The 27,739-nt window shown below is 36.3% G+C and overlaps 7 non-coding genes across 7 annotated transcripts; 3 read left to right on the forward strand and 4 right to left on the reverse strand.

Moving 5' to 3' along the window:
* Nucleotides 1-8,477: 8,477 nt before the first annotated feature.
* TRNAS-UGA (transfer RNA serine (anticodon UGA)) lies at nt 8,478-8,559 on the reverse strand. The gene has a single exon. It is a non-coding gene; the product is annotated as a tRNA-Ser (tRNA).
* Nucleotides 8,560-8,902: 343 nt separating this feature from the next.
* On the reverse strand, nt 8,903-8,984 carry TRNAS-UGA (transfer RNA serine (anticodon UGA)). The gene has a single exon. It is a non-coding gene; the product is annotated as a tRNA-Ser (tRNA).
* Nucleotides 8,985-11,090: 2,106 nt separating this feature from the next.
* Nucleotides 11,091-11,172, reverse strand: TRNAS-UGA (transfer RNA serine (anticodon UGA)). The gene has a single exon. It is a non-coding gene; the product is annotated as a tRNA-Ser (tRNA).
* A 3,037-nt stretch (nt 11,173-14,209) lies between these two features.
* Nucleotides 14,210-14,291, reverse strand: TRNAS-UGA (transfer RNA serine (anticodon UGA)). Its single transcript has one exon. It is a non-coding gene; the product is annotated as a tRNA-Ser (tRNA).
* Nucleotides 14,292-17,453: 3,162 nt separating this feature from the next.
* Nucleotides 17,454-17,535, forward strand: TRNAS-UGA (transfer RNA serine (anticodon UGA)). Its single transcript has one exon. It is a non-coding gene; the product is annotated as a tRNA-Ser (tRNA).
* Nucleotides 17,536-18,020: 485 nt separating this feature from the next.
* TRNAS-UGA (transfer RNA serine (anticodon UGA)) lies at nt 18,021-18,102 on the forward strand. Its single transcript has one exon. It is a non-coding gene; the product is annotated as a tRNA-Ser (tRNA).
* A 2,995-nt stretch (nt 18,103-21,097) lies between these two features.
* TRNAS-UGA (transfer RNA serine (anticodon UGA)) lies at nt 21,098-21,179 on the forward strand. Its single transcript has one exon. It is a non-coding gene; the product is annotated as a tRNA-Ser (tRNA).
* Nucleotides 21,180-27,739: the final 6,560 nt, after the last annotated feature.

The raw sequence follows: 27,739 nt of genomic DNA on the forward strand, positions 1-27,739 counted from the left end.
ATTCAACTTTTTAGGACTAGCCACGCGAGTTTATATTTTATACAGTACTAGCTTTCCGCCCGCGGCTTCGCCCGCGTGGAATTTTGTCTGTCACAGAAAAACTTTATCGCGCGCGTCCCTGTTTCAAAAACCGGGATAAAAACTATCCTATGTTCTTTCCCGGGACTCAAACTATCTCTATGCCAAATTTCATCAAAATCGGTTGCGAGGTTTAAGCGGGAAAGCGTAACAGACAGACAGACAGACAGAGTTACTTTCGCATTTATAATATTAGTTGGGACTAGTTGGGATACAGGCGTTCTCACGCAAACTTATCCATCTTGTATTCGCTTCCACAACTAATAACTAAACTATTCTGCAATTAGGATAATACCGATAGTGATGGGCCGAGTCGATGTTGAAAACTGCACATAAAATTATTTCGAGTCGACTAGAGTCGGTTTATTATTATTGATACATACGCAGAATCGAGCGCTATTCGAACTCATGCAATACTCGAGTTCAAAATGTTTGGTGTTCGAATTATTTTCTAAGTCTTGGCTCGAAAAAAGACTAAGGCAGTCTGGAAAATCGAGTTCACATCTCCGAGTCCGTAACCAATATAAATTAGTACAATTAATCGAAAATGAGTAAACTTCAAACAGCTTACACAAACTCGTATAAACTACTTACACAAAATATAATCTAAGAACCAGAAAAGATCAAGCGAGTACAAAATCGATTCTTCCTGACTCGAAAATGCGAATACCAGAATTGAGTCTGGCTCGAAAAAAAAAATGGGAATCATAGGCGAGTCCAAAGCAAGGATTGAGTCTGACTCGAGTCAAGCCGTACACGGCACATCGCTAATGCCGCAGCAATAGGCTAGTTGCCTAAAAAATTTTTTTTAGTCCGTAATGTTTAATATCAAAAAATATTGGACACATATATTTTTATTTGTCAATCTAACAAATAATTACATAGTTATGGTGCGTTGAAGTTGCGCACGACGTCACAACGTGCGGCATTTTTAAGCAAGCGTTGACGTCACGGGCCTCTTCTTATGAACTTTGGGGCGCTTTATCTCTTTAAATTTTCATTAGTTTGAAAAAGTGAAAAATACGTGTAGAGTATTTTTTGATAAGTTAACTGACGGACTAATTAAAACTCTTGCTTTTTGACCCAGGCAACATCCCCATTAGCGTACTGAGTGATCTTGGCAGTTATACTCCGGCGTAATCGAATCAGAATAAATTAATATTCGAGTAGGCGAGTCCAAAGCAAGGATTGAGTCTGACTCGAGTCAAGCCGTACACGGCACATCGCTAATGCCGCAGCAATTAGCGTACTGAGTGATCTTGGCAGTTATACTCCGGCGTACTCGAATCAGAATAAATTAATATTTGATTAGCCTAGCCCAAAGCAGAGATCGAGTCTGACTCGAGTAAAGCCGAACTCGGCACATCGCTAGTGCCGCAGCAATTAGCGTACTGAGTGATCTTGGCAGTTATACCAGGCCTCCGTCACTCGCCTATGCCGGCCGAGATAATTACCTACAGCGCGCGACAACTTCAAGTTGCAAATCAGTCAGGACCGCCACGCGCCTGTGAGCACACGCGTATTTCTATACACGCTCGGTCGATCATCGTCACAATCAAGGTTTATTGTTCCAACAGCACTGTTATCCTTCTTTAATGTAAAATCGTAGTATTTAGGAATAATAATTAACTGTACTAATTTAAATAATTTAAAAAAACTACACTTTTTAAATAATTGTGAAATACTTATGACAAAAAACTGTAGCAAAAAAATTATTTTAGCTAATATAAACATTAACTTACTTCACCGTGTCTATTTTCCGACAATACACCTTTTAAAACTATTTGTCCAATTTCGAATTATTGCAACACTGAAGTTTATTAATAGGTACTTTAGAGATGGTACGATTATACAAACACCACTAGATTAAAGATTACCAATCGTAAATACAATAAATGCTTCTTAAAATTAAGTTATTATTTATTTTACTTTGCTTATACAACCCTGACGCTTGAGCTGCGAGGTAGATCAATTCTGAACACAAAAAATTTGCGCTCTTGTGAGCGTAGTAGTAAGGTGCGATTTCGAATGCACCATGTGCGTTGGATATTTTGCATTATTATTATTACCGTTAAAATGTCGGCATCTGATCCTACACAAAGGAGTGCAATTTCTGTTGCTACTATTATGTATTCTGTGGTTATACTCCGGCGTACTCGAATCAGAATAAATTAATATTTGATTAGCCTAGCCCAAAGCAGAGATCGAGTCTGACTCGAGTCAAGCCGAAGTCGGCACATCGCTAGTGCCGCAGCAATTAGCGTAATGAGTGATCTTGGCGGTGCTCATTACGCCGAATGCGCATGAGTCGTCGCTCTGTTTTGATTGTGCTGGCTAATGAGTGAAACGTGCGAGAACTGGGTTAGTAGGTTGGCAACGAGTTTTGGGTATGATGAGACATTTCCCAAAAGTTCTAAACGAAAATTTAAAAAGGTGTAATTTGATTTTGCAGACGTATTAACGTCAAGGATTAGCTTGACTCTATATTACTTACTCACCTCTTTTTTCTTAAGCGAATAAACTGAAAAGACTGTATATTGTAGTGTCATGGTTACACTTACCGGATTAGAAAAATCTTCAAGTTCAGGGACTAATCAATCCCCCGGATATTATCATCATCAGCCTATAACTAGGGTTGCCAACATTTCATCAGCGAAATATAGTATTTTCCAAAATAAGGTGTAAAAAAATATAGTACATTTAAAAAAAAAATAGTATTTTATGGGAAAAACAAAAAAATAGACAAATATACATTTTTTAATTATTTATTTTTATAAAACTATATTTTTTTGCAGTTCTTGCGCTGTGTAACAGTTTTTTGTATAAAATAAAAGTGTCATATGCTTTGTCACCAGTGCCGTATTATCCATAAGGCACTTTAGGCCAGTGCCTAGGGGCCCACTATGATCAGGGGCCCAGCACCCCCGATTAAAAAAAAAGAAAAAAAAACATGTTAAAGATTATTTTTATGCAAAAAAACTCAAACCACCTCAAAACTTCGCCTTATTTTGGTTTACACATTAAATCGTCATATTTCGATATTGTGGAAGTTAATTCATTTTCGTAACGTTTAGGCTTATAGAATTAGATTTTAAATCGGAAATAATTCGAAATTAATTAAGATTTTATTGTTTTAATGGCTTCATTTGTTGCCCATTAAAATACTATCCTAGGTTTTCGACTTCGGCGGAGTTGTGCTTAAGTGGTGGGGCCCCTCGAAAGGGCCATTTTTGCGGTTTTACTATTATACCGCGTAATAGACTTAGTGTATCGAAAACTGATCTTCATGACATTTGAAGGACATTCAATCCTGCATTGAATAAGACCAAATTCATATGTTTTGGACAAACTGTTCTCGTGCTTATCTTCGACAAAATAGAAAATATACCCGCAGGGTCCCAAACCTTGAAAAGAGGCGCCTTAACCAGCGTATCCCTGTCAAGCCTCACGAGTTGGATTTACCCACAGGATTTACCTATCCTTGTTCCTCCTTCATCCTTAACTACGGTTGCTGCACCCTCTTCTCTGCACTCTCCTGAACAACTCAGAGTTATCTACTATGGCTGCCCCTCTTCCTTGCACCCTACTGCACGACTGCGTTGCCTAACCGTACGCCTGGTCCAAGGTCGACGCCACAAAATCAACTTCATACGCGTGAAAATAGTTTGAATACAATTTCCCGTGCTTGCAACATTTTTCTTTACTGCTTCGTCTCTATTAGTCGTAGCGTGATGGCATATATCCTATAGCCTTCCTCAATTTACTAGCTAGTACACACAAAACTAATTATTTAAATCAAAACACTAGTTTCTGAGATTAGCGCGTTCAAACAAACTAACAAACAAACTCTTCAGCGTTTTAATATGAAACGGTTGTTGATTTTTGGAGTCGAACCTTGGACCAGCTGTAAGACTTGACAACGCAGTCGTGCAGGAGGGTGCAAGGAAGAGGGGCAGCCACAGTAGATAACACTAGAGTTGTTCAAGAGAGTGCAAGGAAGAGGTGCATCAACCGTAGTAAAGGAACGGCTGCACTGGGATGAATAAGGATAGACGAATCCAACTCGCGAGGCTTGATAGGAATATGCTGGTTGAAGTGGCCCTTTTCAAGGCTTTGGAGCTTGCGGGTGACGAGCCATTGGACGTAGAGAGGTATTAAATAGAGATTGCAACCCGGTATGTTTCTCAACCCGGCCGGGCCCGGTTACTTTCGTCGCCAACCCGGCTGGGCCCGGTTACTTTCGTCGCCAACCCGGCTGGGCCCGGCGGACCCGGCCGGGTTGTGTGTTACCTTTACGCTCGCATTCACAAACATTACTATTAGGTCTCACAGTGCGCGTGCACGCACAGGGTGACACGAAAGAATCACAGAGCTTTATACAACGCTGTGCGTTCGATTTGCTGCTTCACCGTTTGCGAATATGGGCGTTAAAGTATTTTATGAAAATTTCTATACGTGTTCCTTTTAATTTCCCGTAACTTTAAGGCTATCCTATGAATAAAAACTAGTTAAAATGTCTTAAGAACATTTGTGTTCCTATACGCATATTTTCGAAGATAATAATAATATCATCCATCTTATTAATTAGAGTTTGTACCAAAATTGACACCCAGTTCAATTTATTTAACTATGGCGAATTATTTTATGCATTCAAGATAGAATCAAATGGACGGCGCATGATTGGGAAAGTCGACCCCGTGTAATGGGAATCGGAATAAGGCGAGGCAGAAGAGAAAAAGAGAATTATGTTGTACTAGCGGCCGCCCGCGACTTCGTACGCGTGGATCCAGTTTTACCCCCTTCATCTATCTTATGCGGTTTAGATTTTTTTATACAAATGTTTTTTCCCGCTAACTCCCGTTCCCGTGGGAATTTTGCAATATCCTGTTGTAACTAAGCTTTAAGTTTATTAAGGTACCTGCATGCCAAATTTGAAGCGTCTAACTTAAGCGGTTTAGATTTTTCATACAAAAGGATTTTCCCGCTAATTCCAGTTCCCGTGGGAATTCCTAAGTATACTATAACCTGCCCAGGAGTATGAACAATAATTGTACCAAGTTTCGTTAAAATCCGTCGAGTAGTTTTTGTTTCTATAAGGAACATAAGAAACATACAGACAGACAGACAGACAAAAATTTTACTGATTGCATTTTTGGCATCCGTATCGATCACTAATCACCCCCTAATAGTTATTTTGAAAATATATTTCATGTACAGAATTGACCTCTCTACAGATTTATTATAAGTAATATAAGTAACTATACATAGATAGATGAAAAATAAGGCGAAAGAAATTGTTGAATTAAACAAAAAATTTAATGCCATGCGATTATTTAAAGTGGTTTTAACCCCTAGAGTTACAGGATATTGTCAGAAACACGTTGTATGTGAAAGGAAAAAACTTTGGTAGATTTGGTATAAACAACACAAGTTGTTTCACCTACCGGGTCCGGTGACCGGGCCCGGTTTGCAATCTCTAGTTATTAATTATTATACGTATATTTACTACTTTGTCGAAGATAGGCACGAGAACGGTTTGTCCAAAATATATGATTTTGGTCTTATTCAATGCAGGATTAAATGTCCTTCAATCATCATGAAGATCAGTTTTCAACACTGCAAGTGATTTAGGTACACGGTATAACCGTAAAACAGCAAAAATGCACCTTTCGGGGGGCTACACCACTTAAGCACAACTCCGTCGAAGTCGAAAACCTAGGATAGTCTTAAAGAGCAACTAATGAAACCATTCTACTAATATTATAAATGCGAAAGTTTGGATGTCTGGATGTTTATTACTCTTCCACGCAAAAACTACTTAACGGATTTTTATGAAACTTTACAGTGTTGTTGTTTATAACCCAGAATAATAGGCTATAATTTATGACGATCTGTGACAAACGAAATTTCACGCGGGTGAAGCCGCGGGAAAAATCTAATTAAAACAAGAAAACCTTTTGTAGGAATTATTTCCGATTTGATTGATTTTCATATCTTATTCTACTGGCCTAGTTGGTTTGGTATTACTGCTTTGGTTTACATGACTTTATGTACATTTTTATTTTTTAATGTTTATGTTAGTTTTATAAAAATATGCAAGATTTTCTTATTCTTTGTTTCATTTTTAAATGACTCCGATACTTCGTGCTGTACTAGATAGTGGCGAAAGTCTTTTCACTTGAAGGAAGGCGTATACCTTTGCAATGTGATGACTGAAGTCTGTTGTTGATGATGATGGTACCTTCATTCTATTTCGTAATGTAGGCAGTAAAAATTAAATTTCCGATTTGCGGTTTTGTGGGGGGGCCCGAAACGAGCTGTGCCTAGGGGCCCCGAGATGGTTAATCCGGCCCTGTTTGTCACATTCAATTTTTAAATTAATATAAATCAAAAGCTCATTTTTTATTAATGATACACTACTTCTGTTTCTTTCTTCTCGCCACTTTGAATTCATAACCGAATATATCCTTTCTGTAAATGCCGAAGTGGCGGGAATAGAGAGCAGGAATGAAATTACTTCAAATAAATTTGGTAAGTCATTTTCAGTATTTTTTAAAATAAGCTGCCATTTTTGGCCTGTAGTTTTGTCAGTAAAGTCACTACAGTCTTTTAATTTAGCAAAGATTTCATTCAATATCGTTATTTCAGAGTATAGGTCGTCCATTTTGATACAAAATTTTTCTTGTAAATTTAGAACTTCTAATATTGTCTCACAGTCATTAAATGAAACCTCCTTTTTTAAATTTAATTTTTGGATTTTAAATAACCAATTACTTTCACTGAAATCAAACCATTTATTAAGATAGTCTAAACATTTATCAAAAGAAGCAAAAAAATCTTTTGAATTCCATAACTTTCGGTGGGGGGGATTTTGCTTCTAATGATTGCAACATTTTTTTTTGTTTTGTAACCAAAAAAAATATCTTTTTTACGTTGTTCTAACGCCGATTTTAAAATTGACATAATATGTTGTGATAAGGATAGAGACATGCAATTTTTAGTTTTACAAAAGTAATACGATAGAGAATAATACAAAGCAATAAAAACCACCTGTTATAGGGCCATTTTTTTGGAGAAATTGGATTTTTTTGTTAGGTTTGTCGGTGTTGAAAATATAGTATTTTTGCGTACTATATATTTTTTCAACAGTATATAGTACGCAGACTCGAAATATAGTACAATACTATATATTATAGTACGGTTGGCAACCCTACCTATAACAGTCCCCTGCTGGATTTAGGTAACTCCCACCCAATACGACCCTTTTTTCCCCGTCTTGGGATTGCTGTATCCAGCTTGTAATTAATATCATTCTGCCTAGCTGAAGACCAGATAAAATATCTACAGAAATTGAGGGAGAGACCCATTGAAGTGCCTCATTTTCATTTCAGTCACAGGACGTCTACTGCTGGATCCACACTTCTCCTAATGATTTCCAGATTAGCCGGTTAGAAGCGGACTGCATCCAGCCAGCGCCTTCCTGCAACATTTACAGCTTAGGTAAACTTTGAAAGTTAAGATCTTTGTCAAAGTCTGATGCCCGTTCTCACCATCAATCCCTATTTTTTAAGTGACTACTATGGTAACACATAACAGGAATTTTGTTATCATAGGGGTTACTTAAAAATTAGGGATTGACGGTGAAAACGGGCATAAGTAAGTCTTTTAAATATTATTGTCCTACGAAACCCTAATTCAAAGGTCAGCCTACTCGCTAACCACGTATCACATACAAATAGACGCACACGTCGGATTTAACTTCATAATAAATGAACCGAACACCGCACTTTCTAATTGCACGGTTCAACAGAAGGTCTTTTTAGTTAGTAGGTACATGAAAGTCAATCGCTTGAGAAAGTGCGTACAGCTCTTTAGGGTTCATGCACACGGTGATTTGTTTATTTTAACCAGTATTTTCTGTGCCATTATTTGCAGTGGTTAGGTCGTGATTTAGTCGTGGGTACTGGGTACTGTTACTTAGTTTCATGTTTATTTTTTTTTTATTTATTTGGGAATAACAACAGCCGACACATAAAATAGACTTAAATCAAATATTTTTCTTAAACTAAATAGGTTACATTTTAATATTCATTCTTAAGAATAAAACTGTAGTCCTCAATTTTCAACGAAATGCTACTACGAATGTAACAAAAAGTGTTATTTCATGTGCGCTGACAAAATACGAATCGCACAATCCAATTTTTTTTATACATGAGCAGATTTTAGTAGTAAGGTATAAACTATAAACTCCTCGTGTATAACCAACCTAATAACTTGATAGTTCGACGACTTAATAGGCAGGTTATTATCCCGTTCGTGTTATTTATATAGATTTATTCGAAAGAGGCTTATAAATAACGCAGTCCAACAAAATTACAAAGAAAACAAAATAAAATTATCGCTGAGGACAGGATTCGAACCTGCGCGGGTATAACCCATTGGATTTCAAGTCCAACTCCTTAACCACTCGGACACCTCAGCCACACACATTTTCGTGAAAAAAATAAACCTACGATTCACATTAATTGAGTTTTATTTACTCAGACTTTCGTACAGTTAAAATTACTATTTCATACAAAGAATCAAGTCGTTAATTAGTTTATTGAATGGAATAAAATTATCATTCTGAAGATGATGAATAATTTAGTAATTACTCTTAAGATTATTTGATTTTTATTGAATTTTGAACATTACTGTAAATTGCTATTGAAATTTTTAAATGACATTTAACATCATTATTGACTTAGCACTGTGTTTTTCGGGGTTTGAGTCAAGAAAAGAAGTTTCTTCTATAAGTAGCATAGAAACCAAAAAAAGTATATCTCGCTGAGGACAGGATTCGAACCTGCGCGGGTATAACCCATTGGATTTCAAGTCCAACTCCTTAACCACTCGGACACCTCAGCCACACACATTTTCGTGAAAAAAATAAACCTACGATTCACATTAATTGAGTTTTATTTACTCAGACTTTCGTACAGTTAAAATTACTATTTCATACAAAGAATCAAGTCGTTAATTAGTTTATTGAATGGAATAAAATTATCATTCTGAAGATGATGAATAATTAGTAATTGGGTCAATTTCGCAAACACATTTTTTGAGCGGCGTAGCTGAAAATCATATGTTTTTTATGACATAGAACTTTGATTTTTTTTTACACGAAAATATACAGAGGTTCCATTTTGAGGACAACATTATTAATGAGTATTTTCTTTTACAAATTCGACAAAAAATAATTGAACTAAGCGTTTCTAATTTTGGTGCAGTGTCCACATCCTTAATTTCTTACAATATGTATTTTTTTAGCTGAAGATCAAAACAGAACTTAGGGAAAAAGTATATTTTTGGATTATACAATCTATCTATTATCTAAGATTACCAAATTAAGCAAGTTTCCCAAATAACTGTGATTAAGTCACGTCCTTAAGTTTTGTCCGCGAAAAATTTATGATTTTGGTGTCAATAATGAAATAGCTCGTCAGTTTCTTTAAAGATCAAACAGGATTTAAACACTCCCATCATTCGTTAGGTTTAGTACCGCCCCCGCGAGCAGTGACGGCAGACGGGTGCAAGACCTCTGCGTCTTCCCGCCAAAAACGTAAATGTGTTGTTTTTTTTTAAACGGACAACAATTCTGCAATTTTGGTGTCTTTTTGTATAAGATTTCTAAGCTATTCTTTTTAGTTGAATTCCTCGTATAATGTAAAGGAACTGTTTTCATACCATGTGTTAAAATGTTATTGTTATATTTAAAACAGATTTCATATAATTTAGCTTTTTCAACGAGAATCTAATTTTGGTGAGTCAATTTTGGTGTTTTTGGTGGTGCACCAAAGCATTTTTAACCGACTTAACTCCGTCAATTGTGAACCGATTTTCAAAATTCTTTTTTTGTTCTATAGGGTACACTTATGTGGTGGTCCCATTGTCACCAAGTCAGGATCTGATGATGGGATCCTAGGGAAATCGAGAGTAAACCTCAAATTTTGTAGGAATGCAATACGTTTTCTAAAGTTATTCAAGTAGTCATCATCTAATGTTGATGAGGTGATGATGGAAGGTAAAACTCCTTAACGCTTAGGAGTTGGAGGATAATTCTTTAAATATTTTAGGTAGGTATGTACATACAGTTGTATTATTTCAGGTATTTAAGATGAGCTGATGATGAAAGGTCAAACAACATAAGTTAGGAGTTAGATGATACTCAATACTCATTTGTTGATACATACATTGACACATGATACATTGATACTTTTTAGTTGCCGATATTTAAAGTAGGGAGCCTGTATTTTGCTAGGAAGATTATTTACACTTGGATTGTGATTAAGACTATAATTTTCCATTACAAAATGGAAAATTATAGTCTTAATCACATTAAACATAGGTACTGTCCCTCTTCAGTGACAATAACAAGGACTAATCAACTAAAAAGCATGAAAAAAAATAATTTTAACAAAAAAATTAAAACCGACGCCAACAATCACTTAAAAGTAGAAAATAAGTACGTCGTTATTTATTTATTAGGACAATATACCATGATTAATATTTTTGGAGTCGGTGCTGGTAAATTTAAAACCATTTCTTGAGCTTGGCACTAAGATATGACCAACTGACAGCATATTTTCTAATTTTGGTGCTTTAATATAAATTTTGGTGTTCTCTTAATTTTGGTGTAAGGAAAATCTAAAAAACTACTGGACAAAATTTAATGTCTTAATCATTTTAGAAACAGTATAAGTTTCCAATAAATTTGATCTATAATTAAAGAATAAAAATACACAAATAACAATTTCCACCAAAATTAGGCAAAAATATGCACTTGTTGAAATTCACCCAATTACTCTTAAGATTATTTGATTTTTATTGAATTTCGGACATTACTGTAAATTGCTATTGAAATTTTTAAATGACATTAACATCATTAATGACTTAGCACTGTGTTTTTCGGGGTTTGAGTCAAGAAAAGAAGTTTCTTCTATAAGTAGCATAGAAACCAAAAAAGTATATCTCGCTGAGGACAGGATTCGAACCTGCGCGGGTATAACCCATTGGATTTCAAGTCCAACTCCTTAACCACTCGGACACCTCAGCCATGTTCTCTAGTGCTGAAAATTATACCGCAGTGAAACCAGCAATGCAATTAATAATGTTTATTAGCCTATTCATGAATGCTGTAATAATTATAGCATGCTGAACAAACAGTATGAAAACACAATGGTAATAATCAGTATTTTGTTTTGGTTCTCTGTTAAGGCAACGGATTATTAAGCAACAAAACCTAGTGCTATTAAGTTCATAGCACACTTGTTAACTCAGAAAGGGATCAACTATCGCCTTTCGCGAGCTGTCGTCGCCTTTCGTTTACGTTACGGTGCGCATAAGAGTGTGTTACAGTATGGAGTTTCATACAAAGAATACTGATAGCCTCGAGTTGATACGGTTACGATCCCTTTCCGGGTTGATAAATGTACGACGACCTTTATTCTCCTCCATCGGATAAGAATGACTCCGTGGTCCCAGTTAATCTCATCAACTCCCCCACGAAGGAGGGATGTGGGTCCTCTTCCCGTCGGCTCCCACATAAGGGGAGATGTTGGCCCCATTCCCGTCGGCTCTTCCATAAGAGGGGGTATCTTGTAGGTCCTGGACTCCTGGTCCCGTGGTTTCCCCATAAGTGGGTTTTATAGGTCCTATTGTGTAAATATCCCGGGTTTTAGATGGTTTGAGTATTCTATTTTGAAACAAATACAAACATATTCGTACAGACGAATTGAATACACATTAGTTACTCCGAAGTCGGTGAAGATGTACCTGGAATCTGGACCATTGCTGATTCCTATTCTACCGAAGAATGCTGGTGACGTAATTCAAGGGATGTAGTTTTGCAGTAGTCGAATTTCAAGTTTCGGGCATTCACATACCAATTTCTATTTGTGAGAAATTGATTCCGTGAATTTTGCGACAAATTCTTGAAGCATAAGTTATTTCAAATCTTGTTGTTTGTGTATTCAACTGTGAGGCAAATATTCTTGTTACGAATAAGTAATTATGAAGATGATTATTATTATTTTACTAGTATGTATATTGCGCATTCAGCTGCATAGGTTGAGATATAAAAGTGTAATGAAATTTTTAATCTATTTTCAATTTGATGTAACTAAAATACCTAATAAGAATCGCGAATGTTTGATAACTTACAATTTTCATTAATACTGATTGTGTGATATTACCCACTAACTAATATAGTTTTACATTAATTTTTATATGATAGAATTCATTGAATAAACAACGCAATAATGAGTTTATGATCCACTTTTTGCCGAAGATAAATAAAAAGATAATGAGGTCGGTATAAAATTATTTAATGAATATATTAATACAAATTGTACGCAAACCAGTATCATAAGTTACGTTAAATTATGTTCTTATATTTTACGATTTCCTATTTGAATGACGCAAATAATATTTATTGGTCGTTTACATGGCTTCTTTGCAACTGCGAAACTGGTTGTGAGTGATTTGAGATAGCGAGAGGTTGGTCAGGGTGACCATCGGTAAGATGTTGGTAATTGGAGGTCCCAATTACACCAAAAATACAACTAACTTATCAAGTCGCTAATCCTAAAACGTACAAGTGGTACTATGGGCGTAGTGTGAGTTTACATCAAACGCATTCACTTACCGACTGCGTTTAAAAAATATTAAATTTAGTTCTTGAAAGTTTCCACTAGGGGCACAATCCAATGTCATTTTTTTACGCAGTCACTAGTGAAGACTAGTGAAGTTTGATGAAACTCGCACTAAGCCCCCTGCCTCCCTGGTACAAATAAAGGATTGTGATTCGAACTTGCCAAGGTTATATTTTATTTGATTTATATTATATTTAGTATATCCAATAGCAAGAGAGGACGCCTTAAAAATACATCTTTTGATGATGCTCTGCACTTAATTTTTATCTATTGCGCTTTTTGTTACAGCGGTAATTACCTACATACAGTTAAGGTATTCTGTGAGAATTGCAACTAGCAGATGAATTCTATTACAGTTCATGAGTTCGCAGAAAGACAGATGCTGACATAGGTTCCTTTGGTACCTTTGAGCACAGAACTATTAAAAACAAATACGCAGTAAAAAACAGCAATATTTTGTTTCGTCTATAATAGCGAGAGTATTTAATGCAACTACCACTTTTACATTCATATTAACTTCTTTAGAAGTTGCTGCCCAAAGTTGCAAAAAAAGAAACTAATATTTTCACAGAATGCAATGTATGGAGACCCTACACGCTGGGGGCTATATTATATGACTGGTGTAGTAGCACTCAAGATGATGTATGTAATTATACAGCTAGATGTTAAATAGAAATTGCTTAACTGTCAGACAGTTATTTGAAATATATCCTTTACTTTAAAACGTGTTGTTTAATTAATTGAGACGTATAGTTTTATTGGACCGCCAATAGTTTTTGTGGCCACAAATATAATTGGATTAGGCCAGTACATAGTAATTATAAAAACTTTACTTATTCAATTTTTTAACATTTTTTATTAACATTTTTTACGTGTGCTCTTACCAATAATTTTTTTTCTAACCTTTACCTGTGCCTCTCCTCTACCCCTTTTTATAAGGTAGTTTCTATTTACAATGCAACATTGCAAATTACAATGGAGAACATAAAAAAATGCATCTGGAGTTCCGTACAGGAAACAGGTGATAAAATATCGTTCTAGCTAGACTCTACAATCGTCGAAATAGTAGATTATTGGTTAAATCATCAACCATTTTAGCCTTTAGCTGTAGACGAAAAAAAATGCTGGAGGAAATAATAAAGTAAAAAATAATTTTATTGATAAGTAGTACAATAAAAAAATNCCTTTAGCTGTAGACGAAAAAAAATGCTGGAGGAAATAATAAAGTAAAAAATAATTTTATTGATAAGTAGTATAATAAAAAAATACAAATAAAAAATGATACTCATAAGAAAGAAGGAATATACCTACCGAAAATAATTAAGAGTAGTCTTAAGATTACGTACCTTAAATTTACAAGTACTTAATTAATTAATGTTACCATGCTATATTGCTACGATAATAATGTTTTTTTAAAATAATTATAAAAATAAACATCTCGCTGAGGACAGGATTCGAACCTGCGCGGGTATAACCCATTGGATTTCAAGTCCAACTCCTTAACCACTCGGACACCTCAGCCATGTGCATGGAATTGAATTTTACTGAGTGTTAATAGTAAGTTATTACTATGTTTGCTCATTAACAATTTTATTGGCCTATTCACGACGCCATCAATGTTATTCAACGACTTGAACAAATGTACGCAATAATTACTTAGGTTTTTGTGAGTATAACTTACGACATAGCAACACGTGGTACTTAGGAACCTCTAGCATCATATTTTAATGGAGGAGGCAATACATTCCACGGGAATGCGGACTATTTTTTTTTATCCACAACGAGGAAGCTCTTGGCCTGTATCTCACCTGATGGTAAGTGATGATCAGGCCAAAGATGGAAGTGAGCTTCACCCGGAATCCTCAACCACGAAGGAACTGGCTATCTTACCTCTAACTGCCGGAACACAAAAATGCTGAACTTAGAACAAGCCGAACAGAAAAATATGCCCCCACTGGGAATCGAACCCGGGACCTCTGCATCTGAAGCGGTTAAATTTTATGGAAAGAAGCCTTTAAAACTAAAGAAAATATAGAGAAAAGAGCTATAGAGCAATGTTATCATGGTTCCCGAAAAGAGAACAAAATTCTTGTTGGAAGGACCTGAGGGAGAATAGAGATGAAATAAGAGAGAATACGAGGGCTAATGGTTAATGGAATCCCTAGTGCGTAAAACTGACTAGTATTTTTTATTTCTCTAAGGTAGTAAAACTGGATTATGGTGCCCTTTCACGTAAAACCGATTTTGCGACCACCAATCGCTAGTTTGACGTGATACCTTCACACGGCATAAAACCTAGTTGGTTAGCATGAGAAACAAAAAAAAAGAAAATTACGAAACAGCTAAATTGCAATGAAAGTCGTTGGTCGTTGCGCGTGATGCCTGCCACATAACGATCACGACACTCAGCAATAAGGAACAGACTTGAAAGAGATGACATAGATAGTGACGCGCCGTGTTAGCAACAACTTTACTTTGGATTGTGTTTTCCACGATAACCTATTATTGCATAGACCTAATCATCATCATCATCATCATAATATAAGCCACAGGACTTAGGCTGTTTGGCAGCGGCCATAAATCTTCGCCTCGGGAATGCATTTTTCTTATATTTATGCATTTCGGTCAATCTTACAGAATAATAACAGTTCTGGATATAAAAAGAGGTTATTTACTTCTTTTACACTTAAGAGGTTTTTACTCTAAGGCGTCGAAATTATTATTGCGCTTCAATTTAAAACCTAAACCAATTTAAAAATTGGTTAAAATTCAATATTTTGATCAATTCAGACAGACTTTATCGACAACCTTGGTCAAAAACATGTTATTTGTTTGCTAATAGCATAAACATTATGAATTTTCATTAGTCTTATCACTCCTATACAAGCTGGTTTTGTTAAAAATGTCTTCTACATAATCGTTTATCAAAATTTTATATAAAGTGATGTTGATCTTTTGGTCGGATCGGGGAAAGCGATGCAGAAGAAGATGTGGATCTTTAGAAAAAGAGAGTATGATAATATTATAATGAAACTTAAATTAGACACAGAACTTGACAAAAAATAATCTCAACCCGTTCCAAGGCCGGATCAAACTTCATATTTACGCTGGAGATATGTCATATAACTCAGATCGATCAGTCCATAAATAATACAGACTCAATAATGTTTTCTTATCCACTCAGACGGAGAGTTCGTTGTCCTACAAACCGCAGTGTCCAATTCTCATAAATTACTTCGACGCTTCCCCCATTTATGCTGTGGGCTGTTGTCAATGGCATTTAACTGTATCAATAAAATAATTATCCAATCATGGAGCAATTTACTTGCGACTGTCCCTGCTTTAGCTTTCTCTTTCCCACTTATCAACTCGCAATATAGCCCTCTCGATCCCACACCGGCTGAGGACGCTGACACAGCGAGTCTGGTTCTCAAAAGACCAGTATAACTTGACCTCCAATCCAGTTCTACAAGTTTCAAGGTCTAGTCTGGTTTTTACTGGACATCCACATTTAGACGCGCGTTGAATAATGTAATTAAGCGATCTATTAATAGGTGGTAAATTGGTCTGCGTTGGGTTTCGTGGGCGATGGTATTAACCGAGCTCTCGATTCAATTTTCATAAATATTGTGAATTCATTTACACGGCCCGTTTGGATATTGCTTCGTTGGTTTTTGCTGCCTATAAGGTATTTTAGTTTATTTTTATTAAAGCACTCGTTAAGGCCTAGCAATAAGGTATGGTCAATATCGTAACACTCATAATCTAAGCCACTATATTCCTGTATCATAAGATCGGTTGGCGTTTATTATTCCTTTCTTCTTACCTTAAATCTGTTTCTGGACTAAGGCTTTAATCTCTATCTACAGTCAATAAAAGATTTAGGTACACTGTTTAATTAATTAAGTGATTAGCTTATCAAGAAATGAGGATTTATGCGTTTGTTACACTAATAAAAGGGCAACATAATATTATGTAAATCAATTATAAATAAATTAGTGGTAGAGTTAGGTAGGTCTTTCCTCTTTTCTTATCTTCAGGCACACAATACAATGTCTTTATTTTATAAATGTTGTAATGAATTTATAGACCCATTAACCCCTCGAGCCCTCGAGCAAACCAAATACATGCTTTTGTGTTGCAAGTGAAATGTGACAATTATCACAGCTTTTATCGAACGCCGCCGGTAAAACGCAGCAAATAAAGTAATATCGCTTTAAATCGCTCGTGTTAACACATATCGCCGGCACCATACAATTTGACGTAGAAGGCATACAATACCGCAATATCCATACAATAGAGCGATCGTAACTCCCGAATGAGGTCTTTATAATGTCGGTCAAGTTGTTATCAATGAGAAAACAGTCCATGTCATAACTTTCAAATGTATTTTTTCTCGGCTATGTAAAAAAAAGTAAGATAGCAGAGTTGGTATGTATTTATTTAATCTAAATAATGGGAGAAAAGTAAGAAATAAAGAAATTAATGTTATGATTATGAACAATAAGTTTATGAATTAGATTATGTGATACAGTAATACATTGACTTTATAATGATCGTAAATTATTCCATTCAATAAGTCAATTTCCGGCACAAATTACACTTTTGAATGAATGAAATTCATATTTCTCGAAGAGTAAATATTAATGGTAAATGTACGTTTTTTTCACACAAATTCGTGTAGCTGAGGTGTCCGAGTGGTTAAGGAGTTGGACTTGAAATCCAATGGGTTATACCCGCGCAGGTTCGAATCCTGTCCTCAGCGAGATATACTTTTTTGGTTCCTATGCTAAATATCTACGTAAATATCCTTAAAATAGATAAATCTTTTAGAAGAAACTTCTTTTCTTGACTTATTGTCATTTAAAAATTTCAATAGCAGTTTACAGTCTGTGCACATTCAATAAAATAGTCTAAGTATAAAGTAAATGCATCATCTTGAGAATGATAATACATAATTTAATTCCATTTAGGGCCGATTTGACCAAACTTTTATCCGAGAATAACTCCTGGAATAACTGGCACATTGACAGTTTCAGTATGGAATATGTCAAAACTGACGATTTATTCTGAGATTAATATTTACTCTTGTTTGATCGAATCCACCCTCAATAAGCTATTTAACGGCTTGATTACACTTCTTTGTATTAATACCTAGTAATTTTAACTGTACCTACGTAAGTCTGAGTAAATAGAACTTAATTATTAATTGTGAATCGTAGGCACACTTTTTTCACAAAAATGTGTGTGGCTGAGGTGTCCGAGTGGTTAAGGAGTTGGACTTGAAATCCAATGGGTTATACCCGCGCAGGTTCGAATCCTGTCCTCAGCGAAATGTCTTTTTTTGGTTTGTTTAATAAGTAATGGCATAAGTAAGTAGGTATCTAAGTGTCAGTGACATAATCTAAAGAATAAGCGCTCTGAAATAAAAAAGTGTACCTACCTAGTTTACGACTTTTAAACATTGGCCTTTACAGCCAAGCTCTTTTTTTCCTAACTAGTGCAACTTTACAAATTCCGATTTCGAGAAGCAACAAACTCAGTCATCAAATTCTGTTAGAATTACTTTAACCTTAAACCTTTTATGAGTTTAATCTACTCTTTCTGAAAAAAGGCCCATATTGTTACCTCTTATTTAAATCATTGTCTAGAAAAGCTTTGGGACTAGATGACGTAGTGTCCAAAGATATTTTGAAACGACTACATGTACCAAAATTAACCAATTTTCAGACCTTGTAAAATAAGGTACTACTTGATACAAATAAGGCCTACGTTCTAATAAGGCCTATACATCAGAAAACACAGATAAATAAATCCTACCGGGATAATACTTCAAGGACACGTACTCATATGCCCTTTAACCCAGTAGAGAGCAAGAGCGTCCCGAACTCCCGATCCACGATCCCAGCACCAATTGGCATGCGTTCTTCTAAGGTGGTGGGTGATTTCGTGCTCTCTTATAAAAATTCGGCGATTTCATCTTAAGTTTTTGGTAAAATGACGCTGTTTTAGATTAAGCTTTTATTAGTAATCGTTTCTAAATATTTCTTACTAGCCAATAATTACCTTAATTTGTACTACTGGCTATAGATGAATTATTTGTAAATTTTAAAGACAACGAGAGCGAGATGTCTAATTAGGCCTAGGCCTTATTTCAGCATGGTAGGCCATATTAGATACGTATGTCAACACCTGATTACGGACAAATTCATTGAACTAAATGAGTCAAAGAGTAACAAAATATTTATTTAATAAGAATGTTACCAACAACACAGAAAAGAAAAAGAAAACAGTGTCAAAAAACATAACAAAACCTGTAAAAAAACAAACAAAATACAAAACCAATAAAAAAAAAAAGAAAAAAAAAGCCGTATGTATAAATCTAAAGGAAAGGAGAATAAAAGCTGGTATTATCATGCCTGTCTCGAAGAGAAAGTAGCAGATATGCGACCATAAAGGACTGCTTTAGGTGGTATCACAAATATTTTATGCCCTGGTTCTAACAAAAAATTATGTCTCATTTTGTTTACAAAAATTCAAGACTAAATGATGTTTCTAAACTGATTTATTTGAAAGGTTTTATGTGTAGGCCTTATTCGAACACGGTGTTTTAATAAGCCCTATGCAAAAAAATAATAATGTTTGTTTTTGATATTTTTTTTGATAATATATGTAAGGAATCATTACTTTGTTACTATGAATATTTAATTTTATCTATAACTAGCTGACCCGGCGAACTTCGTACCGCCTTAGCGTAGAGATTTTCTTAATATTTTTTTCCGTAAGAACCATCCTTGGACTTCCACAAACATTTAAAAAAAAAGAATTATCGAAATCGGTTCAGCCGTTCACACGTGATGCCGTGACAACGCGAAACGGGTTTCATTTTTATATATATAGATTTATGTATAATTCTTAATAAGTGGAATTTAAGTTGATCTAGAGATGTAGAGTATATTTCTGTTTACTTCGTATGTAAAATTTTGATAACGCAAACAAATCGACGTGTTTAATGTTATGAGACCGCATTTTGTTTAATACAATCACAATTTTAAGGTCTAGAGGCATTTGAATCATATAGGCCTTATTCCGTATAGGTGATTTAATAAAGCCAAAATCAGTGGTTTCGTAATTTGCTTATTTTGAATAGATTTAGTTAAAAATTGTGTTATTTTTTGTAATATTGCTAAAATTAAAGGATGGAAGAAGTTAATTAACCTTGATTTTGTTGATTAGCGTTAATATTTATTGAAATATAAGCATTTAAAGTTAGGTAGGCCTTATTTGTATCAAGTACCTTAGATTAAAAATATTCATAGAATTGTTATAATGTGTTGTAAAACATGTTAATATGCGGGCAGAGTTTCACGACACCATAAAATGGGGTCGGCCGTAGGTAGGTACAGGTAGTTTCGCTGCGTTTTATTGCCAATAAAATGAGTTAACATCATTTTATACATCGCTGTTTTGTATATAAAATTGAATGTTAAATTAAGCCTTTCTTCTGATGCCCGTTTTCACCATCAATCCCTATTTTTAAGTGACCCCTATGAAAACAAAATTCCTGTTATGTGTTACCGTAGGGGTCACTTAAAAATTAGGTATTGATGGTGAAAACGGGCATGAGCCCTTCAATCTTCTATCGCGCGGATATTATGATAGGAAAGTTAAAATTGTTGTAGTAGTTACTCTCTCATGCTGAAATAAATTATCTGATAAAAATTATATGTAAAAAAATCTCGTATACATAGAATGTCTCTATGTAAGTAGTTAGGTATGAAAAATTAAATCTTACTAAACAAAAATTCGTAAATTAACATAAATTTAGGTAATTTCCAATTATAATAACAGTAGGTTAGAGTCCATAATAAAAATTACACTACATTATTCAATTAAGCCGGTTGTTTTATTATTAGTTATGTATGAAATACAATCCATAAAGACGCCTAAATAAAAGGCATTGTAACTGTACCTATTAAAAAATAAATTGTATTAGAGTTTTACTGCGTTAAAACGCAAATAGGTTAGATAAGAATGGCTGAAATAGTATTTATTTATTTATTTATTTAAGGACAGCTAACAAGACATACACAATTAACAGGAAAAAAAACATTGAAAACAATACATGTTTATAGTGTAGCCTTAATTAAAAGCTGCCACGACATGTGCATAGATTGCGTGGAAGCGTAGTATCGACTAAATTAAAAAACACGAAAATTTAATTGAACTACATTCAATTAAATTTTTGTGTTAATATGTAAATAAAACAATAGAGCGTTAATAATTTAAATATTAAACAGACTGCTTATTTCGTCGCCAGCTGCAAGGCTGAGGTGTCCGAGTGGTTAAGGAGTTGGACTTGAAATCCAATGGGTTATACCCGCGCAGGTTCGAATCCTGTCCTCAGCGATTTTGGGATTTTCGTTTTTCGAATTTTTCCTCTTTATTTTTATTAATTACTTGGTACTTATATGTATATATAAAAATGTAGAGCTTATTTAGAATGTTTATAGGGAAAATTACTTTATTTTGAAATATTTTTTTACTAACAATGCCGCAAAAGATCTAAAACGAACAGTCGCGAGCCATCGGATTCCACTTTTGTTGGAAAATAGCATCTATCGCGACTCCATAAAGACCAGTGTTTACCTACTCCATGTGCTGTCGTCAGTATCATTGCCTTATCACCTTATCTCCGGTCATCTTGAATTCAAGGATACAGTTAATGCGGCACTCACATAAAGTGGCTCTATCATGCGGCAGTGCCGTGCGCCGCCATTGGTCAACACGGCCGTTATCAGCTCTTCAACGGCTCTTATCAGCTGTAGGTAGCTTATCGTAATGTTGACGTGCAGTGACGCATGTGGGCCGATTCTGTTACAAGGATGTTGGCTGTTAAAATTAATGTTACTACTTACGCTTGGATTTTGGCTTTATTGGAAATCGAATAACGTCTACAACCAATGTGTGTTACCAGTGTTGACTTATGGTTCGGAAACGTGGCCTCTCACTACTTATAGGCCTTATACAGAAGCTATGCTCGGTGTTTCTTTACGAGATCGAATCAGAAATGAGGAAATCCGTAAACGAACTAAAGTCGCTGACATAGCCCGACGGATTAGCAAGCTGAAGTGGCAATGGGCAGGGCACATAGTACGCTGGTGGTGGCCAGCAGGTTGGAGGCGCGGGGCCGGGCGCCTCCTCCTGCACTGCACAGGCTACCACCGCCGTCGGACTGGATTGGCCTCGTGGTCCCGGCTAATCCTGTCGGCCCCCCATTAAGTGGGGGCGTGTTGGGTCCCGCCGTGTAGGGCGGGACGTCCGCGGAAGGCGCCTTGGTCGTTTCTAGTACCCAAGGCGCTGACCACTATGCGGCAGAGGGAACACCCCAGGTTTTTAGTGGGTTCGAGTCCCACATAACCTACCGTCCCCCGGCGGTAGGTATGGATAGGCCATTTTCCTGGGTAAAAAAAAAAAGGGCACATAGTACGCAGAACTGACGGCCGATGGGGCAGCAAGGTCCTGGAGTGGAGGCCGCGTACCGGAAAACGCAGCGTGGGACGTCCACCTACAAGGTGGACCGAAGAGATCATAAAGGTAGCAGGAAGGCGCTGGACGCAGGCCGCTACCAACCGGGCAACATGGAAAGCATTGGGGGAGGTCTATGTTCAGCAGTGGACGTCCTATGGCTGAGATGATGATGTCGAATAACAGACATAAGTAATTCTACCATAAATTATTCTAAAGCCCCCCTAGATAAGTTACAATACGTGTCAGTTTTCACTTCGACTTTGTTTTACGGAGCGAAGTAACTCTACATTACTAGGTTATAAACGTCGGGATGAAGCGATTTCGGACTTACAACTGTCACATTTAGTTACTTGTCTAGGACGGCTGATTTTATTTTAAATTACCTCTTTAGTAGAGCTATTAGTAGATACTAAGTAGGCCTATTTTCCTTTCAGTAACATTATCGAGATCAATGTTAACTTTCTCAAGCAGTTTTTATAGGACTCATATATTTCTAATGCAATCGATTTCTCCTCATAATCATAACAGGTTGCCATTATACAGCTATCGCACAGGTGGTCGTCCTTAGCTTGCTGCTGGCAAACTCCATCGATTATCATTCTAAAAGAAACCAATAAATCAAACCAAAAACAACATTCGCAAAGAAAAAATGCAACGAAAGCGTTATCCGTAGCTAAATTTACTTATGTTTACAGTACTAAATTAAGTCTTATGAATTTTCATTCACTTAAAAGAGACGTGCCAAGTTTTTGATAGAGCAAACCTTTCAGAATCGGGCACTGCCGCTGAGCTCATAAAATCCAGACTACAATGGCCTCCCGCAATACACTTTCCAAAGTTGTTTTGATTGACGCCAAACGCGGTGGGGGGTCAACTCAACCTGGTCGGCATTACAGAATGTTTGCACAAGTGAAGTGGGAATATTTTCATTCACGTTGCATGTTTTGAGACGAGGAATGTGCCGATTAATAACACCGTACGCTCGGTAAACAATGGAGGATTTATAAATACCCGCTCACGGACCGATATATTCAGTTGCGGGCCTGTAATAATGATACTTTCATGATTCAGTCGAGCGGAACCGAGTTACAGAGACAGAATAAAGTAATATGTCGTAGTAGACACGAGATCTTAATGATGATTTCTGTCCTATTTTTTTGTGTGATTATTTGTCTGTATATCAAAATTGTTTGTTTCCCTAATATCAATAAATAAATAAATAAATAAATGATATAAAAACATTCGATTTGCTTGAAGAAAACTGTAATAAATGTATTACTGTAACCAAATGATTATGAAAATACAATTAAACATTGCAGTCGCAATTTCAATATCATTTCGTACCTACGTACACTTTACATATAAATAATACACAGGCTGAAATACAGCACAGTAAAGTAAAGCGTTCACTGAAAGAATCAAGTAGCTCCATCTCTTGGTAAGGGAGGGAAACATAACGAAGAAAGTTATTAGTCCTTTGAGTTACAGCAGTAAATTTTTTAACACCGGCGGCATTTATGTTCTTACAAGGAGACTTCAGTATTTTATATTTCTTACATAGTTTCTTTTTCATTGATGAAGTTAATCTACCATTTAACTACTCAAAACTATAAAATAAAGTAGTTGCTTGTTCGAAGTAACAATTTCTCAACTTGAAAAACTTATGTTTATTACACTCCTAATCTTTGAAACATAAAAATCAACCTTTTTCTGCAAAGCTTTTTGTAAAATTTAAAGCTCAACGTTTTTTGTGGAGTCCTCAATTGAATGAAATCTAATGTCCATAGTGGAAAAATAAGAGATTTAAACCCATCTCGAAAGGTTATTGCCAATCGGCTTCCAATTTCACGGGCCATTAGTGTTACATGCGCAATCATTCAGCTCAGTTTGTGTTATTACTATCACAGACCTTAGCTTTACAGTCATAAGGTAGGATTTCCTTTGGAGTTTTCTGTCCATTTGATTCGATCCAGCTCACGCATTGACAAGTTGTAGCAGACGGTGAAAAGTGTGATAATGCGTTGGGTTCTTTGGTTATTAAGGATTCACAGAATTGATAAGGTCGGGTTCTGGGCAAGTTAAGTATTTAAGGAGAAGTTAGGGTGGACAGACGACCTCTTAAAGGTCAAGGAAGGCGTTGACTGCAGGCCACTGGTTACCAACTGGCCAATCAGGAAACCATTCTTCTTCTTATTTGTTTCGCTCTAAGCGGAGCGATCATGGTCGTTGAGGCGTTGTTCATGCTGGTTGTAGAGACGGATATAGCTAGAAATCAATTAGATGAATCCTATGTTTATTTTCAGCAGTAAGTATACGTCCTGTGGATTAAATGATGATGATGATGAAGGATTCTTTTCCAGTTATGTTCGGCAGCTATTCCGACGACTTAATTGTTGCACATTTCGACGAAAATTAGTCTACTAGCCTTATGTCCTATACTAACTACAAGCTACCATTGTAAAGTCCCGTCAAAATTGATCCTGCCGTTTCAGATAGACTTTTTCTTTGTTACGTACGTCCCATAAATAAGGATACAATTTTATGTGTATAAGTAACTTAGGAACTAGTTAGGTGGTCCGACGACCTGATGAAGGTAGCAGGAAGGCGCTGGATGCACGCCGCTACCAACCGTGCGATGTGGAAGTCATTAGGGGAGGCCTATGTTCAGCAGTGGACGTCCTATGGCTGAAATGATGATGATGATGAAGTAACTTATTCGTACATTACGTTTTCATAAATGCTATATTAAATAAACCGAGTGCACGACGATCGATACTCAGAGCGCCATCTATTTAACTCCACAGGTATGAATCCAGGGCATTGTTACTTCTAAAATAACATTAAACTTAACAATAGTAGATTTCTCCCAACTTAGAGCTTTGTCCAATTGCCATACAAAGGATTCAAGTTGTGAGTAAAGCGGCGTGCAAAAGCACTTAAGTCCACTTTACCTTACTTTGCCGTGAGAGTAAATCAGATTAAATTCCAGAGCTAACTTTGAGGGGTGAATCGACACCACGTATTGTTTTGTTAGCTTTTTTGTGTAGGTTGGTTTGTGTTTGAAATAATTTCTGAAAACTAGGACGTTTTTCTTTATTTATTTCTTCCTGTTTGGGTTTACTCATTCAGTTATATTTAAGTTGTTACAAACGATGATATCGTTGTTGTAAAGTTAATTAGTATTTTGCTGTCTAAAACTAAGCGAAACTCGCATTAACTGTATTGTTTCAGGATCTCTTTGTTTTAACAAAACCAAAAACAACATTAGAACATGAAAATCTGTTTTTAGTCGAACATCGAACAGACCGGGAGCTACCTACAAAAAATTTAAATTCGAATTCGAATAACAGAGTACTCTTATATTTGTGTCACACTCGGGATAGAACTCCAAATCAAATGAGTCCAACTGCTAAATTATTGACCAATCCCAAAGTAAAAGTCTTGGGTACAAACTTTCACCATCATCATCATAATTTCAGCGAGGGACGTCCACTGCTGAACAGGCCTCCCATGATTTCTATATTGACTGGGTGGTAACGGCCGAGACCCAGCGCCTTTCTTCTACCTTTATAAGGTCGTCGGTCCAACTTGTGGGTGACCCTTGATAGGTATAAATGGACAGACAGTTTTCTAATTGAAACCGTCACTCCTGCGGGATTTCGGGCACCACTAATTAGGCGCTTAACGACAAACTGCCAATTACCGGGATCCTATCTCGCTGCCCCAAAATGTCGTCGCGGTGTTTAATTTAACCTTAGGGTTGCCACATCTCTAGAGAGATCCTTTTTCCTTATGGCCTATGATCACTCGTTCGTTCGTTCGTTTCAGCCAAATGACTTCCACTGCTGGACAAAGGCCTCTCCAAAGAATTTTCACAACCTACGGTCCTGCGCTGCCCGGATCCAGGTTCCTTGCAACCTTCACCAGATCGTCAGTCCATCTAATGAGTGTTTAGAGACGACTGTGTTAAAATACAGAAATATCTACCCACTTGTACAGACAGACAGTTATGCTCTTATTTACACGTGTTCACTGTTGTCAAGTTGATGAAGACTCGGGAAATAGGTAAGCTGCTTAAAATTTCTCAGAAGTTCAGCTGTCGACGACGACGGTACAAGGTTTAAGGCATTTTATGTAGTCAATAGCTACTAAAATGTAACATTTTAAAGTCTCAGCGAGTATGCTATCGCTGTACATTATACAAACCAAAAAGTCGTTTTTACTAAAAAAACCGCTAAAGGTTCGGTCAAACCAACGCGATCACACGTGATCAGCCGGCGTGCAGCGATGGCGATCAATGCATTTAAGTCTGGTCGCCATCGCTGCACGCCGGTTGATCGCGTGTGATCGCGTTGGTTTGGCCGAACCTTAACAGTCCTATCAGAATCTAAGCCATTGATTGTTTGCATCATTTTAATCTAGCAATAAATAATGAGTGCAGAGTATTAGTAGACAACCCTACGCCCGCGGCGTCACGTGTAGGGCCGGGATAATCCCCTCCCGGGATACGACCCTCGTGCGAGGGGCTTTAAAGGATCGTAACTATTAAAGCAAGCAAGTGCTTGCATGTTGGGCTTGGTGCACGTAAAATAATCTATGGTCTTCTTCTTTTGTCAGGGTGGCTCATTATAAAGATTGACAACAGGGAATATCCACACGATAGCAGAGGAATATTTTTTAATGTTTATTATGTGGGCTAAATTATTATGTATCTTTCTTTTATGTAAGTACTTAAGATAAATTAGCTTTAAAAAAATTATTTTGCAACAATAAATGTTATAGTCAGGTGTTGGCGACTGTACTTACTTATCTAAATATTAATTTATTGACTTGAATAGAAATAAACAATTAGCATAAAAACTGTTGGCAAATATCAATCCAACAAAAGCAATGTTATTCTATTCTCAGTTAGTATTAATGGGAAAACTTTTTTTATTAAGTTACTTTAAGTTTAATTTATTGATTTCGTTACAAACTAAAGCAAGTACTAAACATAATTATGTACCTACTTATTGTAACAACGAACCTTATTCAGAAGTAGTTATTTACAGCACTTCCCGAGAGAATGAAAAAAGTTTCACTATACAGACGCCAGCTGCGGCCAAACTAAATTTTATAACCTCGCTGGAAAGAGCAGAGACAGTTGCCCAATAAATTGCGGTGACTGGAAATATCCTGTGAATCCCGGGGGAACGCGGGATCGGCGGCAATATCCCGGGAAACTTTTTAATCGTCTACACGGGCTTTGTGCAACGCTACGTGACTAGCGCGACGGTAACAGGATTTTTCTTGGAAAAAGGCATTTATATTTAAATAGATTTCCAAGTGTGAGCACGTTTGGAAAGATTCCACGTAACGTAGCTGTATTGCTTTGAAAATGTTTTCATGAGAATTTTCATTCAGATGCGCTCTATTCTAAAAATTACAGTTTCTGCTTC

The sequence above is a fragment of the Ostrinia furnacalis genome, unplaced genomic scaffold (assembly GCF_004193835.3).
Source record: "Ostrinia furnacalis isolate ACB-3 unplaced genomic scaffold, ASM419383v2 OfSCF1125, whole genome shotgun sequence".
Taxonomy (NCBI): domain Eukaryota; kingdom Metazoa; phylum Arthropoda; class Insecta; order Lepidoptera; family Crambidae; genus Ostrinia; species Ostrinia furnacalis.